Source organism: Rhodnius prolixus, unplaced genomic scaffold, assembly GCF_049639745.1.
Source record: "Rhodnius prolixus isolate KJV_2025 unplaced genomic scaffold, Rpr scaffold_4, whole genome shotgun sequence".
Taxonomy (NCBI): domain Eukaryota; kingdom Metazoa; phylum Arthropoda; class Insecta; order Hemiptera; family Reduviidae; genus Rhodnius; species Rhodnius prolixus.
In genome coordinates, this window is record NW_027411614.1 from 39962501 (window position 1) to 39977485 (window position 14985).

Below are 14985 nucleotides of genomic sequence, written 5' to 3' on the forward strand. Positions count from 1 at the left end.
ATGTTATATATTTAATTTAAGTTTAATATTGGGGAGAACAATAAAATCACCCAAGTAAATAGAATAACTTTGGACTAAACAGACATCAAGAGAGAAATTTAAAATTTAATAATAATTTCGGGTTTATTAAATGTTATTGTCATCAAGATATTGTCAACTGATGGACCGTTATGATATGGATGGTTGCATTTGAAGTCATAATTTAATTGAAAATAATAAAAACAAGTCTCAGTTAAAATAAGAATTTCAAGATTAATAGAAAATAAGAATTTCAAATGATTTCGCTCTGCTCTGATGAAATTTATTGGCCACTGGCATTCTCTTACTCAGATCTAAAGTTAAGCTGATGTTAAGATAAAGGTATACATATTATTGACTCCTTTAGAGTTAATTATCAAAATTTGTAGTAACCATATCTCATCAAAGTACTTACAAATAATTGCCTCTACCATCGCTATTAGTGCTCAATAAATTAAATGAGCGTCAAATGTTGCTCTAATTCACCTTTAAGTTTGCAGTATATTTTCACTTGATCAGGAGGAAAAAAAACTTTTCTAATTTCAAAATAATAATCAATAAAATGACAGTTGAAAATGCTTATTCAAGATAAATTCCTTAACAACAAACTTTGGCGAGATAAGCTTTCGTAACTAATCAAGGTCCTCATATAACTTTAAAATATTTCTTCTTGGATCATTTGGGATATAATGTGGTAGCTCAGTATAGGCCAAAGAACAAGGCATGAACATCGTAAAAGTAAGAGGTTGAACGCCAAGAGCAGGAATAATGCAACATCAAATTAAAAAGATAAAATGACAGAAATTTTAAATTTGATTTACATATGTCTGTGCAACTTTAGTAGCCGCGACCAATAAGGTTTTATTATGTATGTAGTTACCGTGGTTACATTCTCTTGTTGACTGCTGTTACATTGAAATTTAGAATCTAATATTTTTTTTAAATATTAACGAGGATGTAATGTTTCGTTAGAATTTCATATTTTTAAAAAAATCGCGTGGGCAGGAATTCAAACTTCCTGGCGAGAATTTGTTCAGTTTTTAGTGGTGTTCGCAAAAATAATACTAGTAATGTGTTAAAGCTTGAATTTAACATACCGAGACCCAATATTGTTAGGTTAGGTAAGACTCAAGCTAAGGACAATCACTTTCTATTGATGATAAGATGACAAGAAGAAGGGGATTGTTGGACTTAGAAGATAGCAACGCTTGCCCTCAAAGTGAGATGATCAAGAGGATTGACGCAAGTGAACTTCATCTATCTTCAACGTCATTTGTCTTCACCCATCACTCTTCAAAAAGATTTGCAAAGAAGAGATTAGTAAAAACAAGTTTTGCTTTATATTATAGTTATGTTTAAAAAGATAAAAAGGAATTAAAGTTAAAGGGACCAAGAAGATTGAAATGTAACCGGCTGTCTGGAGATTAGTAGCCGCAAACTAGGTAGTTTCCTTCCATTCAGGCTTGTAAAATCATTCAATTAATTCGAATCAGAGATCTCAGGAATAGTTATGTACTATTTTAGAGCTAGAATGTGCAGTGAAGCATAACTAGGCCCTTCTCTCATGATCATCCATCCCCAGGCGACAAATCTAGTTCAAACCTTATTCCCTACTCCCTAGCCGAGATCAACTATTTAGCAAAACTATTTAGAAAGGACTTGAGCAATGTCAACCACCAAAATCCAGTAAACATCTCCCACTTATATCCATTATCCAATGTACGAGTATACTCTCTGAACTAGAAACAACCATACAGATAATTTGATCAAAATTGTTTAGTATTGATGTTATTTTTAATGCTAACTTCTTTAATGAAAAGTCTTTTACGCAATTTGGTTCCTACCTTTTATCAAAACAAACCAGAAGGAAGGGACCAATGGTTTTAGGGTAAGATTAGTCAAATTGTATCACTATCTAAATCGTAACTCATTCATTTTCCACGTAAAACCTCAGGATACTGTGCTTTCGTCGTTGGCATAGCTGTAACAACATTGTCCCACTTAACATAGTACCGCTTATATGCTCCAATGCCACAACATTTCCTTCTTTTCTTTAAATTTTCTGTATATTTTTGTAGCAAGTAAATTATTGTTAAATATTGTACCTTCTTAAGTCAATCATTCTTTAGTATTTAGAGAGGTATAGTCTAAACTATGTTGTAATATCTTTATTTTGTGTCTTCTGTTTATATTTAAAAGAGAAGGTGTATTATTACTTAATTGGTGCTTGGAAAGTTTCCTATTTAAGCACTATGAACAATCATAAAATGCCAAAATCACTTTTAGAACAGGTCTTTGTACGATAAAACAAAAAATTGCTTTGAGTTTTGCATTATTATAGGTCTTTATGATGACGAAACAATTTTTTTAAAAGATGATATTGACTAAGCTATTCCGCAGTACTGTGTGAATCATAGACTGAAAGTAATGTACCAAATACTTGTGAATTAAATTTAAAATAATGTATGTTATATAATAAAAAATAAAAAAATTAGTTATTAAATAATTTTGCTTAAGGAACATTATCAATTATTTAATTATCAGATTTATAATTAAATATTTTCATTTGAAAACGCGGCCGCCACAAATGTGCGCAATAACGAATTTGGTCATCAACTGCCACAACAATTAAACATGCAATTAAAACAAGAATTCGTTTAGTAACGATCGGTGAGTAATCAAGCAAGCTTGGCCCTGTAATTAAATAAACACACGGGGCCGATTTGATTAAAGTCTTTTCTACTTTCTCTTACCTTCATTATTTCTTCTACTACTTAATGAAGAATATTTTGTAATTTTAAATTAAAATAATTAATTTTTTATTATTTTCATTAATTTTTATTTAATTAGTAACGGAATACTTCTCTTTGTTTTCTGTCTAAGATAATTAATGAAGACAGTAGGGTACAGTGCTTCTAAATGTCCTTAATAAGATATTTTTAAACAAGTCTACACTCTCAAGGAGGAGTAAAGGGAACCTATTAGAAGGTAAAGGTGAATTAGCAGAAGAGAATGATCCTTTACCCTTCAAGAACTTCTTTAGAAATGGGATGATTAAAAATACAGCTTGGAAACCTAATTCTCTATGAGGGTTAATAAGAAAGCGATGAGCAATTAATCCTCTCTTTCTAGAAACAAAGATCAAGCCAGTTGGTGAATATATGGATGACTGAGCAACAATGAAACCAATAGACCAAACGTTCTGGGAATGGAAATCACATCCAGTTCGAAATCTATAAGAAGGTATGGAACCCTTGAGTTTGCGATTCTATCTTGAAATTAGTGTGCCATTAAAGCATTTTATCCATAGATAAATCAATGCAATTCATCAATTGATTAATTATGATTAAGGCGAGTCCCAATGAGCGCCCTGACAATACAGTTATCCTAGTTTGGAGTCAAGGAATGTGGAAAGAATTTACCAAGAGCTTACCTAAAAAAAAACACTAAAACTTGTTACGGAATAAGCGACCAGTTTGTCCACCAAAAGCATAGGTACGTAACAGAAGTCAAAAGCCTCCTTTTGCTTCAAAAAAAACTCCCTAGAAATATTACAATTTTACAGTTGGAAAAGAACAAATCGAAATACAGCCCAAGAATAAATCTCCGAATATCTATTAAGATAAGTTGTGCAACGTTTAAACAAATTCATACATCCCACACTTACTTTGAATTAGCCAGTTATTGATTTATTTTTTGTAAGGTTTCTCCCTTTTTCTTAGGAATATCCTGTTTATCTAACACCAACTAACTACATCTTTAATAATTCTTTCACTTGTACATGTAACAACGGTAACATAAGATAAATATACAATTTCTGAAGCGCATGCAATTAGGCTGTTATGTTTCAGTCTCGGTCTTTAAACAGAGAAGTTGTTTACTGATTTTGGCAGCTTAAGGGAGTTTTAAAAATATGAAATTTTTTTGTTCACAGGAACCTAATTAACGTGCCAAATATCGTGAATTTCAACCAAATATAAAAATTAATTGATAAGTCAGCTACAGGCCACTGAAACTTTGACTGCTCAAACAGTACTTTGTAAACCTATTACCTCTTTTGTTTAACAAAGGAGTTGCTTAACTCTCTGGGCCTCTCTCCAATGTACATAATGTTACCAGCACACAATGCAATCAGTTTGTTTACACATTGTACACCTGTCTCCCCTAGCAGCTTTAAGGTATGATAAAAAATATTTGGAGTAAAGCAATTCTTTAAAGTAAGTTCTTATTTGAAACAAAAACCACAACAGACTTTAATTTTATTTGCCAAATATTAAAGGTTTAGTTATTAGAAAAGGTGTCACCCAACAAAGTACACAATATAAACCGTGACAATACAAAGTTTGAATGGCATTCAGGTTTACCTGTTTTATACTAAACATATATATATATATATATATTGTGCGCGTTTATAGTTGAGTTTGAGCGTCGTAAGTAGTGTCGTGCTGTTTTGCATATAGAAAGCACTATGAAAAGAAGTTAGCAGTTACTCCCACTTGTGGGTAAATTGTAAATTTATTCACATGTGAACAAGGTTGTGTTGAATCTCCAAAATAGATGGAGATAGGGGGCCCCAGTTAAGGGAACTTAGTTACAGTATGATACTACAATCGTGTGTACGCCAATGGCATACCTTAGTGTGCAAGTATGAAGGTTTATTTTCAGAAGGAGCTGTGCTTTATCCAGCATTGTTGCAGAGCCCTTCCTGCAGGACTTCCACAACTTTATGTATAAGTGAATACATAAAGTAGAGTAAAATTATATACTATATTAACTTTAAACGAAATTTAAACTCATGTAAGCATATTTTCCAATGAATTTATTTTTCGCTCCATTATTTATTTTTCTTGAAATGGGTTAGTTAACCAATTAGTGTTCAAGTATTTATTGTTTCCTGAGATCGTGATTTCTGATAAATGTTGTGTTTGTTCTTGGATGACTGTTTATTTCACTTCTTTAGTATAAAGATGGTAATTTATTAATGATATTTTAATAATAAAGTTAAACCTAACTTAACCTAATATTTTAAAAAAGCAAATAGTATGTACAGAATCCTCTTTCAAAATTGCGCGTGGTAGGCCTACTCGATACCTTTCTGGTTGCAGAGCCTGGCACTCTTCAAGGATGAGGGTCACAGTTAGCCTCTCCCTTCAAAAAAAGGCATCTAGGCCTTCTTCCACCAACTAGTAGATAACCATGTGTTAGACGAGTGTGACCGATCTTGAGCCTCGTTAGTATGATTGACTTTCGCCGCGGGAGTTTCTCGACTGGCCTAGTTCGTAGGTAAGGCTTCACATCTTTCAATTTATCGTTCGTAAGGTTCCATAGATTCTGCCATTTGCTTATCATGATTTCTTTCATTAATATTTTCAAATCATTAGGGCACACTGGAATGACCATATTCATATTTCCGGAGGCTGCACTTTTGGCCGCTCTATCAGCCACCTCGTTGTCGGAAATGCCTATGTGGCCTGGCACCCATACAAAGGCTACCAGTGCAGTTAACTTCAGCAGTATTTCAAAAATCTTCATAAACATTGGGTCAGTCAAGATTGTTCCGGAGAGCCTGTAATGCACTTAAAGAATAGGTTAGCACTAGTGCCCTTTTATAGTTTTTTGCCGGGATTAGTTTTAAGGCCTGCCAGATAGCGAACATTTCTGCTATATATACTGCAGCGTAGTTCAGGAGTGTCCAAGTCTTGGTGATTCCTTCCGTGTAAACAGCACATCCTACACCGCTGTAAGTTTTTGAGCCATCTGTAAAAATGGGGCGGTGATTCATATAGTGGTTTAATATTTCTAACAGTTTCTGCCTGTAGACAAAGGGAGGTGTCTCACTCTTTTTTTGAACTGACAGATCTATGCGTACGCTTATGGGGTTTATCAGCCAAGGAAGATAAGGAGCAAAGCCCCACGGTTCTACCGGGCCTAGTTCTAACGTCTCTGCTTCTGGGAGGCTTTTGGCTCTTGCCCCAAAAGGCCGCGTCCCTTTGAAAAACTAGTATTTTATTTTCCAAACGTTTCGTCATGAAGGTGTGCTATATCTGCTGATTTTTCAGGCTGCAACATACCCAGAACCTGGCGGCGATATTGTAAAATTTTGGAGGGTATTTACTCCTTTTTTTTTCTTTGCTACTGTTTTATTATCATTTTGAGGCAAAGTTAATCAGAAAGAAGTTTACCAAGTCTTCTCAGAATATGTATACATGGAATATGATGTTATGTAAACTGTACATGGTATAATGATGATAAAATCAGGTGACATGTAAGTTAAAATGGAAAAGCGTTTGTAAGCCAAGCTTTTATATGTACCTACATAGTTGAAGCATGACGATTACCGCTGTCACTAAGTTACAAAGCTGAGCAACCTTCATTAACCGCTATTGTACGCTGGTGAATGTTCTCACTTCTTAAACCACACGGGTGCCCTAGTTTCCTGGTCTGGGTACCCGGTCTCTTAATGTTTCTAAATGAGAAATTGTAACGCCTTTAAAACTAACGAGTTGTTTAAATTATTTGGAGAAACAGAAAATTCTTAGAAGTTTCTCTGTGAGAGGAAATATTTTGTTATAGTTTTTTTATTTTATTTAAAGAGAAGAGATTTTATTTAAAACAGCTTTACTGATTTTCTATCAACTTGGTATTCTAAATAGAGATCAGAATCTTTTGAATTTCCCATATTTCTGAGAAGAAATTATTGTTCAACTTGCTCATCCAATGTTGCAATACTATAAATTCTTTTCGTCAGTTCTCTTTCTACATTTTTGCAACTATATTTTAACAAAATTTCTGAATTCTCGTTAGAGAGTGAAAACGCTCTTTCTTTTATATTAACCTCTATTGTAATCCTCAACTTTTAGAACACCTTCTTTCACCGATCTAATTTGCTACCACGATTATAAAAAAGAACTACTATATTGAGAAATTCTCTCGTAAACAGTCGAGGAATTTTCTGCATTGAAAGCACAAACACACTACCATTAATTTAATGTTTTCGGCCTGCAATCTCACTGGTCCTTCCTCACAAGTAAGAATAAAAGCAAAGCATCTGCTGAAACCAGTTCGTGGTAACATCAACCTTGGTGTTTTTGGCTGTACGAAAGCTACATTGTACAAATGGTTTACATCGCATCAACAAAGTAAAGCATCTAGTCTCAATCTAAACCGAAAATAAACGTCACATTAACTAGAAATAAAAACAGTTCCAAGAAGTAAACTAAACTACTATTAAAGACTCCTTTCGAAAAGCCGACAACAGAACTTATCTTCAAAATCTAAACTAAGCGGCAGAAGTCATAAATGCTTTCTTTTGGGTAAACTACGCGCAATTCTTTCTTATCGTTCGAAATCTCCTTTATGTTTAGGAACTCTATTCAAATTGACTTCGTTAACTTTAACAGCAACTTCTCCAGCTAGTGCATTCTTGTAGCTTGGTGTGTAAACTTTTTCTTCTTTATCGTACATAATTCTGCAACTGTTTCCTAGCTAATATTGAATAAAATTCAATAAAAATTAGTTGCAAATTTCTCCTGGGCATGAAGTCCACGAAATATTGGAAGTGTGAGTAAAATGTTCTTAATTTCTTTATATTATATTATTGCATTTAAAATCAAAGAGGAAAATATTACATATTATGTAGTAATCAGTGTTTCTGTTTGTGGTCAGAGTACATATATGGTTTGAATTAGTATTGAGGTCACCATTACATATTTAAATATACAAATATTGCGGTGCTGCCTGCCAAAACATCTAAATTTAGATGCGAATAAAAAGAACGCCCTTATATTGCCCCCAACGCTGCCCAGTTGAAACTGACAGTACCGTAATATTTCTAAATAATTGACAAATGTTTCTTTCACCATCGGAACTTTACTAAATGTTTGTTAACTTCAGAATTATAGATTCACTGAGATAGGTAATAGATCTGGATTTAGCAAGGTAGCCTGGAAACCTTTATAAATTATCTCCAAAAAAGAAACAAGGAAATACTTGAAGCAACATCTCAAAGATTTTGACATATTTATTCAAAGAAAATATTGAGATCATGTTCAATAATTTTCGTAATGGAGTTGTCACAGGAAAAATGCGTTTCGAATCAGAAAAATGTTGTTAAGAAAATCCTTTATTCTTTATGGGTTGTTACAGAATATTTCAAAAACCAAAAATTGCAAATTAAATGAAACGTTATAATATTTAAATAAGATTTCTCCAGTGAACCTAACGACCTTAGCGATAAAAACTCTCCTATCTTGAGCACTATTTTACTGAATAGATTTTTCACTTCTTTGAGATTTTCTCCAAAACAATTATTTTTTACGTACATGTGTCTAGTTAAATTTATTTTATGGCATTCTAAATACCGATAGGGAATGGGCTCTACCTGAAGGATCACTTCAACGTAATGCGCAGTCCATAAGTTACAATATAACAAATTTTGTATTTAAAAACTAACCCCAAAAGAAATGTATAAATTAGAATCTTGAGCATTGTGCTAAAAGGGGTACATTTCCAAACCAAGTATTTTTGTCCTCAGACATTTACCGTAAAAGTAAGCATGCCATTCAATAGATATTAGGAGTTAGAATTGTGTTTTACAACGAATTGATTTAAATAAATTGATTCTTCTTTTCCTAACATTTTACTTGGGTAGACAGTTCTCTCTGTAAGGTATCAGCCTTTATTTAAATACCCTTAAGTGAAAAGCATTGATTGCATTGAATACATCTTATGTAACTATCTGTTTACACTTGTTACGTCATTTAGATTTATGCAGCATGCTCTTCTATAGCAGAGAAATTATTCCATTATAATAGGCGAATTTCAAAGCAGGGATTTTCACGTATTCAAACTTATTAATGCGTGGAAATTTCATTCACCACAATCTATCTACATCTGCTCAGCACAATAGAACATTTCTCTACAATGCTCATAGTATCACTCTCTTATATATGAAATAAGAGAAAATTTCAAACATCTGTACGCATAGAAATGAAGTACGCAGCACCGAATATCGCCATATAATTATGCTAGGATGCAAACGAATTCAATAGACTCATACTTCGCCACTATCCTCCGGTGTAACCAAATTGAAATAAGTGAATTTCATCTGCATGTCCTGCCGTAATTGTTCTGTATGAATATCCGGGTCAGAACATTAGATTCCTTCCAGGAAAATTACTATAATTGTCATAAACTCAGTAAGAAGACTTTTTTTACTAAGTTAACAACTTGTAAATAAAGACAAAATGTGCCGATTTTTGGCAAATTCTTTAATTCAGCTAATTCTGCCCAATAAAATAATTAATTTTGCTTACCAGTATTTATTTCTTGACTAAATATTCTCTTATATCTTTCATTGACACGCAGAAACTGAGGTGATCAGCATATGATATATGTGCGGGCTATATTTGACTCCGATTCGATGGAGTTGTTTTGCAGTAAGTAACCTGAAATCTTATATAACTAACGGGCTTAAAGTTTGAAAAATTTCCGTCACTTTTCGTTCAGCTCGGAAGCAGCTTTTTCTATTTTCAGACATTTTACTTGGTGTGGCTGAAGTGGTTATGAAGTTTGTTGTTGTGAATGGGATATCCCCAGTTTAAATCATGTATGTAGATTCTTTTGTTTTTTTTTTTACATAGAAAATGTTAAAAGTTAAGTATGTGCTTTCGCTTCCCTCGATTCCTAATTGTTAGTTGTACTTTTAAGTCACGTCTGCATTTTCAGCTACTACATTTTTTTTCAGTCCCTTCTCTAGCCGAGATTAATTGTACAAAGACATTTGATCCTTTTTATTTTTTAAGCAACAACTCGATTTAATGTTTCCAGTGACTCTTCTATGCACCGGGGATCCATTGGAGAACATTGTCTACATCTTGGTTATTTAACAAACATCTTTAAAAATTTAAGAACATTTTTGTCAATATAAAAAATAAAATTAGGGCATTTTAAAAAAGTTATAATTTAGCTACAAACTGAAGATCATGAACTATGTACATTTAAGTTTAATGCAACAGAACAAGTCGGATTACAATCTTGTTTTAGCACAGGTTAAAAGTTTACTTGTCTAGTTTAATTTCCAGTAGGTTTATCCTTTGCTAAAGCATTACTGGACCATCTGATTTAATACTAAATCAGTCACATTAAGTAGAAACTATCCATAATGAAAGACTGGATCTGTCTGTACACACGGCACTTTATCAGTATTTAGTAAATTGGTACATTAATAAAACGAAAACAAAATTATATGAAATGTAATTTACAAAATAAACATATACCTATAATAGTGGTAAGTTAGAGAAAAATATAATATTTCCAGGAAATTAAAGATCAAGGAAAAACGTGGGTAAAAAAAAAGTAACAGATTTTTATTGTAATGTAGTAACCTAGATAAAATAAAACAGGCTTTTAAAAGAGGCAACGTAAAAGTAAGGGAAACAGGAGGGGAGCCATAGTTAATTAAAAAAAGCAATTATAACTGAGCGAACTCTGTGCTGAGCTCGGCAGCAGCCTCTGAATACGCTGTCCGTGTTAGTTAATGAAACAGAAGCCAGAGAACGAAGGTTCAGAAGGCGGTCGCAGCACATCATACACATTAACCGCCCCCAAACACACTCACACACATCATTTGATGTGCACAAAAAAAAAAGGAAAGAAATGGAGGCAGTAAGGAGTGCGGTGGAGTACAATAGAATAGAAAGCTATGAGAGGGATTTAGTTTATGCTTTTTAGCAGTGCCCTCTACTAGAAAGTGAGTAGTCTGGTTGGAGTAAGGCGTATGTTAATCACCATGTTTTTTATTTCTTCAAAAAATTTAAATTAAATAGAAAGATAAAGAAAAGGAAAAACATTAGAACGAATGAAATTGAAAGCGAACTGTGTTTTCTGTCAATCCTTATTTACAACTTTAGGAAGAGGCATATTCTTCCGCAAAACAACGTAAGCGTCTATTTCTGTCAGACGGGTGAAAAGGAATTCACCACTTAAAGATTTTTACTTTTAAGTGGAGTTTTCAATTCTTAAATACACATCTAGAGTATGCAAAGAAAAGAGCATCTACAGCTTCAAGAATTTAATCTGCACTTTTTCTTCCAGGGCAACATATTGTGGAGCCTAACGGTCTGGACAATACAAAAGAACTGAGGCAGCTATTGAATCGAATAAAAAGGGGTTTTTAAATTCTAATGTCAGACTTTAAAACTTGTTTTAAAACATTTTGTTGAAGTAATGCCTAGAACTTCCATTTTACGTCTAATTACCGAATGAGGTGTCTTAAAAAGAGGATACTATCAAACGTATTCAGCTATACAGTTCTCATATTACTCGTAATCATTAAATAAAATGCAATGCCTAAATCGGGAATCGAACTCAGTACAACAATTCAACTTAGTATTGCGGGCTTCTCCTGTAACTGCTCTTCTATCTAGAGCCTTATTTTTATTTGTAATATCTTTTACATTCTCATATCAACTGGACAATAAAAAGAAAAATTAAAATTAATTCGCCAAATTTGAGAGGTTTCGAAAACACCTCGTAGCAATAAAAAGCTATGCTTTATACAAGCTTGGTGGTCGAAGGGTTGAGTATTACAAAAAAATTATTCATTAAATTTGATTGTTCTTTTTTAACACATTTTTGAAGAAAAAATGTAATTGAATATTAACATCTTTATAATTTTCTAATTTGTACACATAGAAATTATGAATCCGTCAATTGACGGATCAGTGTAATTACACTGATGTACCAAAATTTCAATTCTTTCTTCTTTAAAAATGTAGAATGCCATTGATTGACACTTTACTAATTAAGTACTTCAAAAAGTGCCATGTTACCTCATAAATGTGCTCCATAAGTCCGACAAACTTGATAAATAATTAGATTTGTAAGGAGTAAATTAGATTGCCAGTTAATGAGTAAATAAAATTGACAATAATCATGACAATCATAACCTTTCACTCAACCAAATAAAGTCATTCGAATGTCAGTTAGAAGCAACATTTTCTACGTAATTAGGCAAATTAAAACTGAGCACAGTTGACTACTATTCCCCGTTGGGCATATCTACCTACATTTGGTTATATGAAACTCATCGCATTAAAAGCGTTGTACATGGATTGGAAATAAAATTATAAACTTGAATAATTATGATTTGTGCAGTAAAAAAGGCTCTGCAGGAGTGCCAATAACTTTGACTATCAAGAATTTATTAACGGGTAGCTCTAATATCCTATTTTTTATTATTTTTATTTTAAATGAGATGAGCTATTGCAGTTCTAAAGAACTGATTACAATTGCTTCGGCTTGAGTCTCAAATAACCCTACTCATCCATACAACAGTGATCAGCTGCCAGAATTCCCAATCATTGCTGAAGCATTCCAGCCGGAGTTTACCAGTAGGAGGCCGACAAGAAATCAATTAAACCCTTCTTCAAAATCTCAGTATTTTTTGTTTCATCAAAGAATCACTTACTTGCGATCAAAACATAGATTTATTTGGAATTTGAAACATACATTCAAATTTAAAATCTAGCTATAAAAACAAAAATGTATGTTACCAACTAGTTGGTAAATTTTTCTCAACAAAACTAAAGATCTCCAAATTATATTTAATAGTTCTTTGAACTTGTAGAAAAAGTTTCGATATGAAATGTTTTATAAAGCATTTTCGGTTAATTTTCAACGAATTATTTAGTGCACAAACTGATAACAGAACTGATGTAAACAGGCAAGATAGATTGAGCACAATTCGTGAATTAACCTACTTATATTAATTCCTGTTCAAGTATGTAGGCGTTAATTAAAAGATGACATTAGAAATAATGAGTTACATTAAGTGCAACCAACACTTTACATAATAAATGTCAGGAATCAGTGTGTTAGGCCCTAGAATATTACGTACACATTTCTGTTCCTGAATTATGAAAGAAATGTGATGCGAGTGCAGGAGTTAGCTTACAAAACGTGCTATGAGATATTTAATGTATTAATTAAACTTCACTGAATTAGCGGCTAAGTGTGAAATCAAATATTTCTTATGTATTTTGGAACAAGCGTGCTTTTTCTTTTGTCTTTCTCTTAACCAAGAGAAAAAAAAAAAGGGATTTGTATGTATTAGAGCCTGTCGGTGTGTAGCTCAAATTTGATATTTCGGACTACCAGACTGAGGACCAGGACAATAAGCTAAGCTTTTTGAGAAATCAGCCAAGCAGAGAAGAGCTACTTCACTGAACCATGTTGGGTTCTTAAAGACCAGCTAAGTTCTACCTAAGATGGTCGTTTACAATAGCACCCACTGACACAATACTGAAAACTTTAAATGAAATTTAATCAGTAATGGGTTTTTGGTAGACTCATAATCTTTATAGTATTAAAAGCTTTGATTTAGACATTTTATGCTCAATCCCCTCCTAGTAGTTAGTTTATTTTCACAAATAAAACCTATTGTTGAATTGATGTGAATCATATGAGAAATATAAGTTCGAGTAATAAGGCCACACAGGAAATAAAATTAATAATAAACTAGGTTCATTAAAAGCAGTCCCAATTCCAGCCATTATACTGCTTATTAACTATATTTTGGCATATAATTTGACCGGGTGGATTAAAACGAAAGGAAAGGGGAAGCCATTAAATCTGTAAATAATGAAGGTTATTTGCGAGGGAAACGTTACCCCATTGCCTCACACATTGCCTCACATGTTTGTCTACTAGAATTCAGCAGTTCATAAATTTAATGAGGTAACCTGATAGTTTCTTCGTCAAAATTCTTCTTATTTATTATACTTTTTCTAAATATTTACTTTTCTTCATTAATTTATTTCGTATTAAAATATAAAAATTGAACAGTCTGTAAAAACAATTTTTATTGCATTTAAATTTTTAAGAATTTCAAAAAATAAATGACGAAGAATTAGTAATTTCAATATTTCTGTAGTCTTTGACACACAACACACCATTCCTGTATGTCGGTAACAAACTATCCGAACAAGGTCTCGGAGATACAGTGATTAGTGCGAACTTTGGTTTTTCCTGTATGAGCAACCATAAAGTCAAATCTAAGGAAGAAATGTGCGTTGCTAAACCAAAATTCCGCTGATCAATGTAAAATATTGAAGGTGGATTTGACTAGAAATTGACATAAGGGACATCGAAATCCCTGACGAAGTGTCAATCCAATTTACCCGATTGAGAAAGTAATTGATATCTAGAGAGGCAAGCCTTCAAAAAAGTATATTACATCAACTAATTGGAATTTCCACTGATGTTCGATTGAGGAGTAAAAAAAGGAGCATTTTCACCAAAATTTCGATAATCGTATTATTTTTTTGACGATTTGAAAATATATTTACATATATCAGTGATACATTTTGTCACCAAAACCCATATAATTACAGTAATATTCCAGGTCTAGTCCATTTATAGAAATATTATTATTTTGTTAGGAATTCAGTTAGAAAAACAAAGATAGGTAAAGTTATTTTTTGTCTTAGCATTTCGTCACCCACTACATGATCTCCTCAATTTGCAAACAGTGCAGAAGGAATATTTTTGTAATCGTGAATCTATGCCCTCCAAACTCGTGAGTTATGAGAAGATTTGAGTCTAAACAAAAACCCTGTTAAAAACTTGACTCGTTGCATTTGTAGTTATATAAGTAAATAGTTATATAATAGAATTACATAACAACAGCATTGGGTTACAGCCGAATACAATATATATGGGTACTCTTGAATGATTTTGTCATCTGAAATGCCAGTAAAATGAATTTGCCCACCCAAAATCCAATCAATTGGGAAAGCAAAATTAATTAATGGTTACATTTATCTATTTCTATCTGTGAGCTGCTTTAAAATGGAACAGAACAAAAATTTAAAAAACACTGGAAAGAAAAAAGAATCCGCAAATCAAATAATTTATAAAAATAAAGTTTTATATAAAGTTAAATGAAAGAGGCGCACGCTCGCCAAA

At 32.7% G+C, this 14985-nt stretch overlaps 1 protein-coding gene and 1 long non-coding RNA gene across 3 annotated transcripts in view; one reads left to right on the forward strand and one right to left on the reverse strand.

Annotated features, from left to right (window-relative positions):
- The window catches only part of LOC141455859 (neurotrimin-like), a 433945-nt gene that overhangs the window by 69326 nt on the left and 349634 nt on the right, over positions 1-14985 (reverse strand). The window lies entirely within an intron of this gene.
- LOC141455863 (uncharacterized) lies at positions 928-11372 on the forward strand. The gene is made up of 4 exons (XR_012459495.1): positions 928-1460; positions 2902-3261; positions 3370-3513; positions 11113-11372. It is a non-coding gene; the product is annotated as an uncharacterized lncRNA (long non-coding RNA).